Source organism: Heterocephalus glaber, unplaced genomic scaffold (genome assembly GCF_053883595.1).
Source record: "Heterocephalus glaber isolate CG9 unplaced genomic scaffold, H.glaber_assembly_v1.0 deba00001532, whole genome shotgun sequence".
In the NCBI taxonomy this organism is placed as follows: domain Eukaryota; kingdom Metazoa; phylum Chordata; class Mammalia; order Rodentia; family Bathyergidae; genus Heterocephalus; species Heterocephalus glaber.
Genome location: NW_028258330.1, coordinates 18,239,774 through 18,253,551, shown reverse-complemented (window position 1 = coordinate 18,253,551; position 13,778 = coordinate 18,239,774). Strand labels below are relative to the sequence as shown.

Here is a 13,778-nt window from a genome sequence, read left to right as displayed (position 1 = left end):
GAGAACACATTGCAGATGGGGTTTTTTTGTTTTTTTGATTTTTTTCTTGGTACCAGGGATAGAACTTGGGTCCTTGTGCTTGCAAGGCAGGCAGCAGAACCACTGAGCTAAATCCCCGGCCCCATTCCAGATGTTTTTAAAACTTTCTCCTTCTGGACTTAAATATTTCCCCCCCGCAAATCCTCTCCCACTCTGTATCTCCATTCTCAATCTCTTTGCAATAAAATATTTTCTTAGCTGCCATATTAGTTTATTTGCACAAAGAAAAGTCAATCCAATCCTGCTGTTTGGATTGTGAATGAGGAAAATGTTTTTCCTCACTCTGAGCCTCTCTGTTATTAGTATCTTTCTCTCTTTCTTAGGCTAGAGGGCTAGTTGATATAAACTTGCATTTCTAGTTGCACAATCCAGCAACCAGGCAAGGGAGAGGAGGAAAGCAGATCCATGTACTCACCCAACAAGGAAACCTTACTTCTGCTCTTCTCTGTTAAGCAAAACTACCACCCCATGAATTAAATCTCCGTTTCTAACTTGTGGTGTGGCTATGTAGTAAAGAATTTAGCCTTGTACAAAATGAGGTGTGGCTTTTGTCTCAGCTTCTGGGAGTCTTTGTTTACAGCTGGAACTGATCACCCTGGGTTAAATCCTTGGACAGAGGGTGTCAACATACCAGAAAGACCAACTATGAGATTGAAAAAGACAACTTTCAAGCATGTATTATCAGTTGACCTTGAGACTGAGTTCAACCACACAAGCAATTAGTTGATCATGCCTCCATTATAAAGTCCCAAGAGCCAGGCTCGGTGTAATTCCAGCACTCTGGGAGTCTACAGCAGGAGGATCACAAGTTTGATCACATTCTGGGCAATTTAGCAGTTTAGTGAGACTCTTTCTCAAAATAAAAAATAAAAAGGGTTAAAAATGTAGCTCAGTGAGAAAGGACAGTTCCATCCTTGGTATGACAAATAATAAATCAATAAAGTCCTGATAAAAACTCTAGACACTGAAACTCTGGTGAGCTTCTGTAGTTAATACTTCATTGTCACATATTAATGCAAGAAAAGTAACATGTCCTGACTCTATGAGGAGAAGACACAGAAGGTTCATGTCTGGAACCTTCCTAGATTCTGCCCTGCATATACGCCCTGCAGAGGATAAGATAAGTCCTTCAACTGAATCTAAATAGCTTTCGGTGAATCCTGAGGCTTTCTAGTGACTTATCAATACTGAAGGTGGTGTAAGGGAACCTTAAACTTATAATTGGCATCAGAAATGGTCTTGCATGGGAATTGTGACCTCAAACTTTGTAGATTGGCTAAATCTAAATAGTGAACTCTGCTGGCTTCCAACCTGAGCCACATAATCTGTCTTTCCTAAGACGTTTGCTTTATGTTGCCTTAAGCCAATCCTGTAAAATGCTAGGAAAAAAGAGGTCTCCCATGTCCTCCTAGAATCTTTGTCTCATTCCTTATCATTTGAGTTAGAAAGTCTCATCTGAGCCTCATCCACTTGCCAAGAAAGAGGCCAGACAGCTTGCCCTCAACCCCCTCTTTACTCTTGTAGGATATGCCCCATATCTAGCACATACTTCTTGAAATCTCTGGTCTGGGATTCAATCTACTTCTTCCTGAAATTATTTTTCCATGCTTTTCATACTCAGTTGGACATTTCAGAGGATATCATGGGTTGTAGGATAGTGATGAAGGAGTCAGATGGTGGAGGAAATTATATTGAAGCTTCAACAAGAATAGGTGGAATAGATCTAAAACAAGATTTACCTAACTTGAAAAGTAATATTCATTGGGGGAGGGGAGCCACTGTAAGCCAGATATTTTAGTCTTTTCCCCATCTATTGATTCTCTCTGTACCTGCTTCTCCCTTCATTTAAATAGTCATCCATAGCCAATCCTCTTTCTTGCCTTTCTAAGGTTCTGGTTCTACGTATGAGCTCACCATAGAGACTGGAGTTACCAACAATAGAAAGGATCGTGTCCATGACAACCAGAAAAACTCAAAGCAGTGGCTGATTTTAACCATCTGGTTCTAATCTTGTTCTGTATATTTCTCTTTTCCTCATGGGTTTTGCTTACTGCTTCATTAAAGTGCTGTCACACTGCTACACAGAGAGGCAGACAAGAAAGTGTCCATGCTGTCTGTAGGGAGAGGTGGCATAAGTATCTGTATATAGCAGCAGATGTGATATGCACAGTTGAGAGCAGAGGTGACAATTTCCCACTAAAGATATCAGAAAAGCTTCCTGGATTCTTCATTTGCACTCGACCTTCAGGATGGTGAGTAAGTTTTTCTGGGGAGTCCTCAGAAGTGGGCATTCCAGGGAGAATATCACCAGCATGCCAAAGGTGCAGAACAGGGAAAAAGGGAAAGTATGGCTGCAGGATGATGACAGGCTCAAGCTGGATTTGTTTGGGGACAGTGCAGGGTCGGGGGGTAAGAACAAAAAGTGACTTCTTATTCTAGATAATTTTGAATGACTGACTGAAGAGTCTAGATTTATTACAGAATCAACTTTTAAAATACAGTTGTTTATCTCTTGGTATCCCAGAATCCTCTCTCCACTCTGGATTTTCAAAATCCATAGATGTTACAATTCTCTGTATAAAATAATGTGGTATTTGTATATAATCAATGAACAACCTCCTCTACCTACTATAGTTTAACTATCTCTAGATTATTTACAGTAACCTAATACAATATAAGTCCTATTTAAATAGTTGCTAGACTGTAATTTTTGGAAATAATGACAAGAAAAAAGTCTGTTCATGTTCAATACAAACACAACTTTTCTCTTTTTTTTTTTTTTTTTTTGGTACCAGGGATCGAACTCGGGTCCTTGTGCTTGCAAGGCAGGTAGCAGAACCACTGAGCTAAATCCCCGGCCCAAACACAACTTTTTAAAAAATATATTTTAAATCTGGTTGGTTGAATCCATGACTGTGGAACCTGTACATATGGAGTGTCAAACATATTGGGATACTTTGTCTCCTCGAGTCACTTGCCTACCTCACCTGGAAGACACACATGATCATTGTGTCACAGCATCTAATACAATGGCTTGCCTAGTGATGGTCCCAATAGATGATGATTTTATTGAAACTGTTAAATAGTAATGAGAGGTGATTACTGGATTCTGGACAGAGAAATAACTATGTAAGAGATGCCAGGACCTACAACAGTTCTTATTGCCTTTTCACCATCCCTCACCCCCTGCTTTCCAAGCTTAGATTTTGTGATTTGCCTTTATAATCAGTGCCTTGCATACACCATCAACTCTCTGCCTCTCACTTACCTGGCAAAATACCAAACCTGGGCTAGTCCAACTCTCACCTGCTGATTACCATTCAGTGCTCACTCTAGAGGAGGCAGAAGGCAGATTTGGAGGCTAGACAAACAAGTTAGGGCTTGGGTGCTAAGTCCCCACCACTGGGATTCAACCTGAGGAGCACATACAGAATGAACTCTAGCTTCATGGTAAACAAGAAAACATCAAACACCAGGCTCCGACATGTAAAGACTTTAGAAGTCATGCTATCCATAGGTATGAGAAAAATCTGAACACATTGAAGATAATGACTCTTCTTGGAACCATCAGAGAAACTGAGCTCATAGGATGAACCACTAACCTGAGCTCTGGCCAATATACATCCTTAGACATGCAGCCTTCCGAATTTACTTACCTGGAGCAGAAGCCATTAGAATCAATCAGCTGGCAGGAGCACTTACTTTGTTTTGTGGAGTTGCAGGAAGCTGAGTGCAGACTTGGGCAAAAATGAGACTCTCTGGGGGAGCCCGCAGCAATGGAGGAAGGGGGGTCATGCTTACATGGCTTCCCTCCAGGAACCCCATCAGCTTCCCGTGGAGATAATCTAAGAAGGATCGCCTCCTAGTCTGGATGGGAAAGGAGAGAAGTAGCATCTTAAAAAAAACCCACTTGGGCCGAGGATTTAGCTCAGTGATTCCACCGCCTGCCTCACAAGCGCAAGGTCCCAAGTTCAATCCCCGGTACCAAAAACAAAAAAAAACAAAAAATAGACCCATTAGTCTCCAGGGGTAAGGAACACCTGACCAAGGAAGGAACAAGGATTACAACAAGCTTCTCACCAGAAGCCATGCATACAAGAAGACAGGAAAATGGGTGAAACTGTTAAAAGGCTGAAAGAAGGAAATCTAGAATTTCATATCCAGAGAAATCAGCCCTCAAAAGTAAAGAAGTAAACACTTCTCCAGGTGAAAAGAAACACTAAAGAAGTTCTTGAGCAGCAAGAACTTATGCTGGAAACCTGGATCTATTCAAGAAAGAAAGATAATTGGAGAAGGAAATAATAAAAGTAGGATCATTTTTTTTATTCTTGTCTGCTCTAAAACTGTTTAAAAAGAGAAGAGTAACAAGGTATTGTGTACTCATAACCTACGGATAAGTGGAATTAATGGCAGCAATGTCACAAGAAGTAGGAGAGAATTGGCACTGGTACTACACGTGAAGAAGTGTAATGTTGAAAGGTGGAGGCAGATGGGTTTTAATGGATACTATATTATAAACCCTAAGACAACACTAGACCTCAACCTCACATCCTACACAAAAACTAATTGAAAAATGGAGCATAGACCTAAATTCAAGAGCTAAATATGTAAAACTCCTGGAAAAACACAAAGGAGAAATATTTGAGATATTGGAACACTGCATAATAATGAAAAACAGAAAAATAAGACTTAATCAAAATTTTTAAATTTTATGCTTCCAAAGTTGTCATCAAGAAATGAAAAGATAATTTACAGAATGTAAGAAAATATTTCAAAATTATATACCTGATAAGGGTGTAGTATCTAGAACAGTGGTGGTGAACCTATGGCACTCACACCATAGCGGGCTGTTTGTATCATTGAAAGCTCTAAAAGGTTCATCATCACTGATCTAGAATACATAAAGGAACCTTACAACACAGTAAAAAGATAAATAACCTAATTCCAAACTGAGCCAGAGGCTGGGCACAGTGCTGCCTGCCTGTGATCACAGTGTTCAGGAGGCTGGGACAAGAAGATCACTTGACTCCAAAGAATCCACCAAAATTTCCTAGAACCAGCAAGTGAGTATAGCAAGGTTGTAGATGCCAAGTACAATAGTCAGTTGCTTTCTTACATGCCAGCCATGAAAAACTGAAATATGAAATTTTTAAAATACCACTTAACAAGAGCACTAAAAAAAGAGGAAAGACCTAAGTATAAATCTAACAAAATATGTACTAAATTAGTGTTTGGAAAATTATAAAACAATGAAATGAAAGAAAACAAAGAAGATCTACACAAAGGGAGAGGTATTCTGTATTCATAGATTAAAATATTTAATGTTGTCACCATATCAGTTCTTCCCAATGTGATCTATAGAGTTAACAAAATCTCATTCAAAATTCCCATGCACTTTTTGTAAATAAATTGGTTCTAAAATGTATAAGGAAAACAAGGGACTTAGAATAGAATACTGAAAAGGAACAGATTTGGAGGACTCATAATACTGATTTCAGACTTACCTTAGTGCTACTGTAGTCAAGACAGTGTGGTTTTGGAGAAAACAGATACTTTCATCAACAGAACAGAACAGAAAGCACAGCCTCTCATAGTACAGTTAACTGATTTTTGATAAAGGTGGGTAGGTGATTCAAGGAGAAAGGATAACCTTTCCCTCATGAAAAACAGAGAAAAGAACCTAGGCACAGATGTTGCACTGTACACAAATGTTAACTCAAAGCACATAGTAGACTTAAATATAAAATTAAAATGTTAAACTTCTGGAAGAAAACAGGAGAAAATCTATGTAACTTTGATGTGAGTCTTTGGGTATAACCCATAAACCCTTGGTAGGTATACAAAATGATAGAGGTGTTTGGTGGAGGCAAGAAGGCAATATTTATCAAATTTTATAATATACAGTATGCTTTAATCAAACAACCCCATCTTTAAAGAGATATCCCTAAGAAATACCCACAATGAGCAAAGCAGTTCGAAGTTTGCATGACCTGGTCTATAGAAAACAACTGTGGTAAGACTGTGGACACCCCTTGACTTGCATGGAATCCAGGAGTCTCTGGTAATGGCCTGAACTTGGAGTTCAACCACCGTTAGAGGGGACAGAAGCTAGGAGACAGGAAGGAGCCCCAGGGCCCTGGAAGTGGCTCACCAGGGATGCAGGCAAGACAGGAGTAGACCCAGCAGAAAGGTCTGAACATCTGTGGTGCTTGTCAGTGGGAGCTGTATTGGGAAAGGGCCCCACGGAGCACCACCACATACAGCCAAAGAGATGCATCTCAAAGGCCCGAGCTCCCAGAGGCTCCAGGAAATCTGGCTGGGAAACCCAAAAGAACAGAATCTTGGCTGTGATGAAAGCCCACTGCGCAAGAGCTGGTGACAAAAAGAATTTCCAACAGCTGGAGAAAGTGTTGCTAGGAACTTTGAAGTGGGTGATTGGTGAACATAGAGAAAGCAGAAAGGACCACGGAGGGAGCAGCAGAGGTACTACAGCTCTGGGAAACAACTCTGTCTCTCTGTATCAGCTGTGTGTCCGCCAGACTTGTCCCGGAAGTCGCTCTTCCCTCTGTGGCCTACTTCCCAAGGAGGCAGGTGGGCTCTCACCTAAAGACACTTGTGTCCACCTGTCCTGCATGTCACCCTGTTGGGTCAGACTCATGGTTCAAGCTCAGGCAGTGGTCCCAGAAACCTGCACATAGCATGCTGCTAGGATCTTGAATGTCATGAAATCCCCCCTACTTCCCATCCTACTATTGGGTGGCATTCTTTTTCTCAATTCCTCCTCTAAATGGGTGTTTCTTATAATCCCATTTCCAGGAGGAGAGCAGCTCTCCTTTGGACACCAATATGGAGTGGCAAAGCCTTCTCAGAATAAAAAGCAAAACAACAAAGAGATGAAAAAGGTGAGAGAGGAGATGCGTGATACAGAAGTACAAAGTCTGAATAACAAAGCCCAAGAGCAGAGTGTGTTTCCAAGGAAGAAGCAAAAACAATTAGGCTAGAACCCAGGATCAGAGTCATAATTGAGGGAAACTGTTCCAAGATGGGAAAAAATCTGAATATTTAGGTTAAGGGAGGACTCTACATTTTGGGAAACATCAGTGAATAAAGTTTCATTCCCAGGATATCTTGATAATACTATTTACTTTATTAAAAAGAAAATTCACTTTCCCATTATGAAAAAAAAAGAACATTTAGACAAAAATATTTTCTTGAAAAATGCAAGCTACCAAAAGGAAGAGAATAAAAATCATCCACTGTACTACTACTCAGAGAAAAACTTGGCTAACATTTTCATACATTTCTTTCAGATCTATTAATGTGCATACTATTTTTTATGTAATAGTGATTCCTAGAATATACGTAAATGTAAATGTTTTGTCCTTCTGAAACACTTTTTTAAATTATTACATACATAAAGGTTGGAAATTGGAGGGAAAATGTAAAGAAAAAAATACCTAAAATCTTACCCAGAATTCACCACAGTTAATGTCAGGGTGCTTTTCCCCATAGCCTTTTGATCTATGCCTTTCTACACAGCTGTAAATATGTAATTCAATCTGATTCTTAAACACAGCTGACACAGAATCTCTCAGAGGATCCACATAGCAAATGAGATAGCTGTATATGAATAGGATAAGTGTTTGCTACAAGACGATTTAATAGTCTTCCCAATCAATAAAACCCCAATAATCCAATCACTCGGATTAGTTTCAAAGGTGCAAAAGCCTCTGAGAAAAATCTAACAATTCTATTAAGCCCCTCTCAGCAGCAATGGGATGTAACAGCATACGCTTTTTTTTGGTTCTGTGGAGTGAGGAAGTTTTCATGACAAGCATGTTTTCTGGTTCTGCAAAAGCTACAGAAGTGGAAGAGGAGGCTGCCGAAAGGCCAGGCCTCTTTACTGCAACAGACCCTGCATCATCTGATGAGAATTTGGACTTTGGGGTCCAGGCTGAATGCGTGCTTTTGTGCTGTGGCATCTTTATGGGGGAGGAGAGGCAGGGTAGGAGCTGTGCTCAACAGGAGATGTGTAGCCTCAAAAGCCCCCATTGTTAGATGAAAAGTGGAAAAGTTAACCACCCGCACCAACAGCAACATAAGGAAGATGGAAGGGAGAATTTGATATAAAGTAGAAAATGAGGAGATAAAATGAAAAATCTGTGAAATGATAAATCCACCCAAGAGCTGATTTCTGGGCTATGGGTCAATTTAATCCCCCTCTGCCCTTGCAGCTTCGGGCCCTGCCTCCACTTCAGGGAGAAATCAGAAGCCAAGGGAAGAATTGTTCCACCTGGTCCCATCCATCTACCAACTTGCTCTCCCCTAGCCCAGTGCTCCAGTTCTGGTCCTGTTGCTTTCCAGGATCCCAGTAACTTTCCTTGATCCCAGCAAAGACCAGCCCCATACCCTGTATCCTCTGCCCCACCCCTCTTGGCTACTCAAGAACATCCTTCCCTCTCCTGCACTATCACCCTTCCCATCCGTGGAGACACCTGCTGCTAAAAGAAAGCCCCCAGGCCATGTCTTCTCCTCAACCATACCCCCCAACCCCCAGAAGACACCAGAGAACCACCTTCTTCCTGTGTCCTGTCTGCCCAGGAGCCTGACACGGTTGGGGGAGCCACACCACTTCTACCAAAAAGTCCCTGGCTCGTGTGTGTGCACATACACACACGCACACACACTGTTTCAATGTCAGAGCCAAATCTCCATGAGAGCCAAAACTTTATCTGTTTTGTTCTCTCCTCTTATTCTTAGAACCAAGAACAGTGATTGATAAACATTTTGTTGAATTAGTACGATCAAGGAAAATAGAAGAAAATAGAATAGATTCCCACTCAAAAGTATATCTTAAAGGACTATGCTTCCTTTTTCAATTTTAGCACAAGAATAACTTTATTTATTTTGGGGGGGTACCAGGGACCGAACTCAGGACCTTGCACTTGTGAGGCAGGTATGGTGCCACTGCACTAAATCCCAGGCCCAAGAATAACTTTATTAAAGCAGAAAAATGAACACAATTCTAAAGAATTCCACTTCCATCATATCTCGTAATGAATATCTTCATTGAGAAATTGTGCCAGGTTCAGTTTGCTTTTTCCTAGTGCTGCCGATTCAGTTCTACTTAATAATCTCACCTTCATTTCTGATTCTGGCTCTGGAACCTCATGATCACTTCCAGAATTAGCCTCAGCAGTCTTCCATCTCCTGTTTGTCCTAGCTAACACTGTCACTTTTCCCCATCCATTGTAAGTCTTTTGCTGAGTGGAGCTTGATCCTTAGGTTGCTTTTATATCCCAGAGAGGAGTCATATGTATTTCTTTATTCTTTGCATCTTCATTTTGAAAGATAGATGGAATTGTGCTGGTATCCTGCGCTGCTACAGACTAGCCACCAAATTCTTTATTTCCTTTTTCTAACCCAATCTTGACTTTCTCCCAAGCTCTCAGAATGCCCCATCTTTTGATTTCTCCAGAATCCCTTTCAGTAGAACCAGAAGATCTTTTGCAAGATTGCTGCTGAGTTCTAAAGAACTCGAAGCTTTTGCATAGCCCCAAATTTCTGGTGAGAATCGACTTGTTAAGATCAAATTGCAAAATTTATAGCCAAGTTGTAGTGTACTATTAAGGCCTGATAGTCCTGGGGATTCTTGGCCTGAGGATTTAATCTGCTGGGTTTTGTTAGATTTGCAAGCAGCTCAGCAACATTTGTGAGATCTACTGCAGCTAAAGGAGACAATGCAGGAGCTTTGGCCAATTTTTGCAAAGTTGGAAGAAAGGAAAGCACTCTAGACTCAAAAATGTGGAACGCTTCATGAATTTCATGTCATCGTTGCACAGGGACGATGCTAATTTTCTCTGCATTGTTCCAGTTTTAGTATCTGTGCTGCCAAAGCAAGCACAGGACCATGTTTCTTACAACAAGGTTTTAGGAACTAGATAGTGCCTTAGCTTGGGTTGCTATAGCAAAATACCGTAGACTGAGTGGCTCCAACACTTGTTTTCTCACAGTTCTGGAGGCTGGAAGTCCCAGGCCGGGTGCCAACATGGTCAGGTCCTGGGAGGAGCCTCTTCCTGGCTTGCAGACTGCATCTCCCTCCTCACTGTGTCCCCACAAGGCTTTTCCCCGGGGCATGCTGGAAAGAAAGACTGCCTTTCCCTTCTTCAAAGGGCACTGGCCCCACTGGAAGGACACCATCTCCCTACCTCATCTAAGCCTAATTACTTCTCACAGTCCCCACTCCAAATATCTATCACATAGCCACCTAGGGCTTCAACATATGAAGGTTGGTGGCAGGGGTGTGGGGAGCCACAACATTCACTGCACACAACAGATCTGTTTTTAAAAGACTGAGTTTATCATTTGATGAATTAACTCCTCCAGTGAATTAATTGGCTTCCAGTAAGTTGGCTGCTTCTTGTGCTTGCAGGTGGGAAATGTAAGGTAAATTTTAGGCTATCTTAATTAAGAAAAATAAATTTTAAAAGACAAACATGATCATCCCAAACCATGTGTTCAACACAGCATAGTGAAAATATTTGGGGGGGGGGGGGAAGCATGTGTAGGGCTAGGGATTTAGCTCAGTGGTTCCGCTGCCTGCCTTGAAAGTGCAAGGTCCCGAGTTTGATCCCCAGTACCAAAAAAGAAAGCATGTGTACATTTTCTTATTATTATCCCCTAAACAACCCCATATAACAACTATGTATTCAGCATTTCCACTGTATTAGGTACTGTGAGTAATCTAGAGATGATTTAACATGGCAAGGACGTGCCTGGGTAATATGTGCCATTTCATCTAAGGGGTTTGAGAACTGGGATGTTTTGGTATCTGAGGGCCTCCTGGAACTAATTCCCTTTGGATACAGAGGAACAACTATATGTGAAATGAGAAATAAAAAAGAGGGCTGGGGATTTTGCTCAGTGGTTCCACTGCCTGCCTCGCAAGCGCAAGGACCCGAGTTTGAGCCCCGGTACCAAAAGCAAAACAAAAAAACACCAAAAAAAAGTGAGAAATAAAAAAGAAATATAGTTATAGCAATTTAAAAATACAAAACAGAGAGAAAGAACTTCCCAAAAGATGGTTAAAAGGAATGCTATACAATCCCCCTTTCAAAAAGTAGAGAAAATGCATAAAGAGAACAAACAGTAGAGAAGGCAGCTCCACCCAAGAGAACCCCACCCCAGAGGTCACACAGACTGTGTCCTGCGCAGAGTGAACAGGGGTCCAATAGATTACATCCTCTTCCCCACAGTGTCGCCACAGTGTGCAGGGGTAGGGGCAGATCCCTCTGAACAAGGACTGCACCTCTTCCTGCTGCTTTCCAGCAGACACCACTGTCGTGAGGCGCTTGCTCCAGAGAGCAGCTCTCTCTAATTTGCTCAGGCTCAGACTTGTGCTCAGCTTCCCAAAGTGGTGGACAACAGGAGTGCACCACCACACCCAACTAACTCCATGCCCTTCTAGGATTCTGTTTGCGAGGAAAAGCAGCAGAATAATATCTTCAAATACAAAAGAATTTGGAAATGGTATCACCCTCCAAACCTCCATGCAAATTTTCTTTAAAGATATAATAGTGGTGAATCACACAAGGTAAAAGTCTGACAGTTAAACATAAAATAACTTAAAATCTCTTCTGTTTTTCTCTGGAAATTATATCAAAATAATAAGTAATCAGTGATAGTTTGTTACCCAGACCAATGATGAGACAGCAAAACAATAAGGTGAAAGTGGAAAGGGAAGAAGGAAACTTACAATGGATATTTATTTATGCCATTATTATTTATGACAGAGGCCATCAACATACATGCTTTTATTTCTAAGCTTGCTAAACAGGAGACTTCAAATAATGTTTTAAATATATAAGCTGGGCCGGAGATTTAGCTCAGTGGTTTCGCTGCCTGCTATGCAAGCCAAGGACCTGAGTTCGATCCCCGGTACCAAAAAAAAAATGACTATATATATAAAAGCCATTACTAGTGGAGCACAAACTGGACTTCTTCCACTAAAGAAGGTGAAGACAAAGACTAATTGTATAGTAAGGAGGATGAGGACAACAGATAAAATGAAATAAAGACCGAAATATGGGAAACTGGAAGGAGGGGCTGCATCCTGGAACTGCCTCCCTCCTCAGCCCACATGCCCCTCACAGCCAAGCTCCCCGTGGTGTTGGCTCACTGAAAAGCAATGCTCTCTGAGGATTGGAGGTGAGATCTGTGGGCAAACCCTGACCACACGCAGCAAACAACCAAGTGCTATTTCTGTTAGCTCTCTAACACTGTAATCCCTCTTGGGCTCCCAGCTGCCAGGTTTTACACTTACTTCTCAATACAACCTAACAAAAGGAATGAAATCCTAACACATAACAGCACAGATAAGCTTCACTGACATGATAGCGAGAGAAGACAAAAACAGAGAGAGATAGACTGTATGACTTCCATTTTAAAAGAAGGTACAAAAGGCAAAACCAGCAGAAGCAGATCTGTTGAGTGTACAAGGGTATTTAGGGTGAGGGTCGAACCTATCTTGATTGTAGTGCGGTGTCCACAATCACTTACAATTCCAAATTCTTCAAAGCTACACAATTAAAACTGGTGAGTTAAGGTATATAAGTAACATCTCAATAAAAAGGGAAAACATTCTCAGACTGCCTAGAAAATAGTAAAAATTGAAATATTACATATCAAAATTTATAAGTTGATTCATTTTTTAAATGTTTAATTTTTAAATTTACAGATGACATGGAACTTTATTATATACAACATGGTTGGGGTTTTTGGGGGGGGTTTTTTGGTGCTGGGGATCGAACTCAGGTCCTTGTGCTTGCAAGGCAGGCAGTGGAAGCACTGAGCTAAATCCCTGGCCCCTATACAACATGTTTTGAAGTGTGTATACATTGTGGTTAAGTTGAGCTAGTTAACATAATTTGTATTACCTCACATAATTATCATTTTTGTGGTGACTTTACATCATTCTTTATATTTTTCAAGAATACAATATATTTGATCCCTGGTACCAAAAAAAAAAAAAGAATACAATATAATACAATACAATATATTACCATCTCTTGAAATTTACATTCCCAATCTAACTGCAATTGTGTACCCTTTAACCAGCATCTACCTCCCACCAAGAGATCCTCCCCCTGGCAACCACCATTCTCCTCTCTTCCTTGACCCAACGTTTTGAGATTCCACATATGAGTGAGTTCATATGGTATTTATCTTTGGATGTCTGACTTACTTCACTTAACATAGTGTCATACATGTCTGTCTATGTTGTCACAGGTGGAAGGACTTCATGCTTCTTGTGGCTGGATGACGTTCTGTTGTGTACATGTCCACATGTTCTGCATGCATCCAACCATTGACAGGCACTGGGGTTGATTTTGTATTTTGGCTACTGTGGATAATGCTGCAATAGACATGGGAGTGCAGGTGCTTCTTCAACATGTGTGTTTCATTTTGAATATATACCAGCAATGGGTTTGCTGGATTATGTGGTAGCTCTATTTTTAAATTTTTTTGAGGATTGCCAGGAGTGGTAGCACATGCCTATACTCCCAGCACTCGGGATGCTGAGGCAGGAGGGTCACCACAAGTTCGAGGCCAGCTTGGGCTACACAGTGAACTCAAGGTCAGCCTGAACTGCACAGCAAGACCCTGTCTGAAAAAAATTTTTTTTAGGGCTGAGAATTTAGCTCAGCGGCACAGTGCCTGTCTGACAAGCACGAGGTCCT

The 13,778-nt window shown here is 41.1% G+C and overlaps 1 long non-coding RNA gene and 1 other non-coding gene across 3 annotated transcripts in view; one reads left to right on the top strand and one right to left on the bottom strand.

The window, feature by feature from the left end:
- Positions 1-1,723: 1,723 nt before the first annotated feature.
- LOC110348324 (uncharacterized) overlaps positions 1,724-13,778 on the top strand; it is a 33,805-nt gene continuing 21,750 nt past the window's right edge. For both annotated transcript variants that reach the window (XR_015441980.1, XR_002393460.2), the window contains exons 1-2: positions 1,724-2,291; positions 13,156-13,242. This is a non-coding gene — a long non-coding RNA (uncharacterized LOC110348324). The remainder of the gene's footprint in view (positions 2,292-13,155; positions 13,243-13,778) is intronic.
- LOC147824667 (U6 spliceosomal RNA) lies at positions 9,838-9,943 on the bottom strand. Its single transcript, XR_015442101.1, has one exon. It is a non-coding gene; the product is annotated as a U6 spliceosomal RNA (small nuclear RNA).